Source organism: Myotis lucifugus, unplaced genomic scaffold (genome assembly GCF_000147115.1).
Source record: "Myotis lucifugus unplaced genomic scaffold, Myoluc2.0 scaffold_953, whole genome shotgun sequence".
Classification (NCBI taxonomy): domain Eukaryota; kingdom Metazoa; phylum Chordata; class Mammalia; order Chiroptera; family Vespertilionidae; genus Myotis; species Myotis lucifugus.
The window spans coordinates 86,417-89,568 of record NW_005872001.1 but is presented as its reverse complement, the minus strand read 5'-3'; positions in this window follow the sequence as shown (position 1 = coordinate 89,568).

The window sequence follows — 3,152 nt, the reverse complement described above, 5'->3', positions numbered from 1 at the left end:
GATGGTGCCACCGCCCTCCGGCCACCCCCTCCCCAGCGTGTCCCACCCGAGCGTCGTGCTCGTGTGGGCACCGCACACCCGGCGCAGGTACCGCAGCTCACGCGACAGCACAGCGGGCTTTCGGCCCCAGACGACAGCCACCTCCCCGCCGAGCGAAGCCCACGCTCCCGCACACGGAGCATGCGCAAGGCACGGCGCGTGCATCCACACGGCACATCTCGGCGCCACGCGGAACACACACACACACACACACACACACACACACACATGCGCGCACACACGCACATGCACGGCCTTCGCGCTGCTCGCCGAGGACATGAGCACATCCCACACACACCAAACAGCACACACAGCGCACCGCTTACACATGCACCGCAAACGCCATGGATTTTGCCAAGAGACCACGAGTCACCCACACGGGTAGTTAGACGTCACACGCGGAGTTGGACGTCACACGCGGAGTTAGACGTCACACAAGCACCACAACACACTGTCCCCTCCTGACATGATTGGCGTGTGTACATTCCACCCCACACCAGACACAGGATATACACGGACCTCCCCGCCGAAGCAAACACGTTCACTCGCACACACGTCGTGCACACATTCCCACATCAAGGAGGACACACCACACAAGCCCTACGCACGTGGACGTAGCTGACAAACACATGCAAACGTCACATCTTCACACACTCAGCGACATACACCCAACACTCAGAGCTATGTCCCTGCGTGTCCACACACCACTGCTCGCAGGCACGAAGCACACAGCACTCACCCCGCACACAGACACCGCAGCGGACAAAACCACCCCCCGACCCACACCCTCGGTCACCTAGGCGACCAGCCGCCTCCCGCGCCCAGGACAGGCCTGGGTTTAGCACTGACAGTCCTGGTCCTGGGAAGCCCCTCGGTCCCAGGCAACCAGGACAGTTGTCACCCCACACGTTATTCAAATGAACCTGGCCCGGACCCCTAATTCATTCCAGTAACGAAGTCTGAACAGGTCTGGGGGCAGGAGAAGGGGCCAGAACCTGGGAGCCCCAGGAGCACCGCGTCCCCTCCCCCACTCCCACCTCCTGTGCAGGGGCAAACGCAGGTAGGGAGGAAATGTCTTTAAAATGAAGTTGCTGGCAGCACCTTCCAAAAAAAGAGAAGAGGCAGCGTGGCCTACCCACACCTGACATGGGGACTCGCCCTTGCAAAGCACTTTTACTGAACGACCTCATCTGATCCTTAGGAAACCTGCAAGGTCGGTGCGAGGTGCTGGTGTGACCCCGATGCCAGAGCAGCACCGGCACCTGCCTACCGCCACTCAGCACAGGTCGCGGGCAGAGGAGTCTGGGGGAAACCCGGCTCTCTGTTCACCCCACCCAGGCTCCCCGCTCCTGCCGGCTGTCTGCACAGACCCCTCCAGCCCCACCCTGGCTGAGACGCCTTGGCTAGAATCAAGAAGCCACCTGTCTTGAGCCACCACCTTCAAAAGCCTTTCATTCCACCCTAATGGGGCAAGGCGCCCGGGCTGCCCCACCCTCGGGTGGATTAGGCCTCCACCTCCCTGTTAGGGTTTAAAGTACATCAAAAGAGTTCCCTCTACCAAAACAGCTCTCACAGGTCCTGTCTGGTGGCTGGAAATCACACCCGGAGAGACAGACCCTTTCTGCTAAAGGCTCTGTGCCTCGGAGGCCCCTGCTCACAGTTCACCTGTATCCACTCCCACACTGAAGCCTCCAGTGCCCTAGCTGGCATCGCCTCCTCTGTCTCTCTGCCCATTGCAACAGGCATTGCCCAATGCCCCTCCTGAAGGAATTGCACGGTGGCAAGTCCCGTGAGAATGGGGAACAGGAGGGGCTGTGTGACTGAGCGAGGGTGTGAGAAGGGTGCAGGGTGATTCGGACAGGGGAAGACAGGATGGTGGAAGGATGGGGACACGCCATTGGCAAGACTGGAGGAGACCCTTATCTCTAAGGAGGAAGGCCGAGGGAATGCCATGAACTTTCCAGAGATCCCAGGGAGCAGAGGGTCCAGTTATAGGGTGGGCGTATGTGGGGGGTGGAGAGGCCAGTGGGAGGGGGCTGTTTGTGGGGGACACTCTGGTGCATGGCTGGCAGCACCCTGGGCCGGACACGAGCAATCACAGGTTATTCCTCTGTGAAAGTTGCCGAAGAAAATGTAAGAACATGGGAAAATGTTTGCAATGTGACGATAAGTGAGAAAAAGGTTACAAAACAGGACAGAGTGGGATCCCTATGTTGTAACACTGGCTGGAAAGACACCAGCCGCCCGCTGTTGTTACCCCTGCCGCCGTGAGGGTGACTTGCATTTCTTCTTGGAGTCTGCCTGTATATTCCAGATTTTCTGTAATGAACTTGGAGTATGATTTTTGTACATATCAGAAAGCATTATTTTAGAAGAAAATTAATTGACTATTTAGAAGAAAATTTATTGAGTGCTTCTTAAATTCTACAGTTTGGGCACCACACAAGGTGCAGAGAAATGGAAGCCGTGGCCACTGCTCTCAGATTGCCCTGGAGCCCAGTCCTGGCCCCAGGGTACCGTTCTGGGCACAGAATGTGGCCTCTGCCTGGGTCCAGTCCCTGATCGGCAGCTTCCTGGCTGTGTGACCTGGGCAAGTGCCTTGACGTTTCTGTGCTTTGGTTGCCTCATCTGTAAAATGGGAAGAAGAAGAATAGATCTGTAAGGATTAGTCGAGCTCATACACATGAATTTAGAAGAGCACCTGGCACTGGATAATCACGACCACAGTGTTAGCTGTTACTTATTAGTGGTTAAGAGCTTTGCCTCTGGAGTCACCCTGTCTCGGTTCAAATCCAGGTTCTGCCTCAGTCTGGCTTAGGCAAGGGATTTCATCTACCTCAGTCTCTACCTCAGTCTCTTAATCTTTAAAATGGGGATGAAGGCCTGGCTGGGTAGCTCAGCTGGTTAGAGTGTCGTCCTGATATGCCAGGGGTTAGGGCACATACAAGAGGCAGGCAACGAATGCATAAATGAGTAGAACAACAAATTGATGCCCTCCCCCCGTCTCTCAAATCAATAAATAAAAATAAATAAATAAATAAAATGGGGATGAAAGTAATGGTGCTTCATTCATAGAGTTGTTATAAAAATTAACTGAGATAAAGGATGTTACT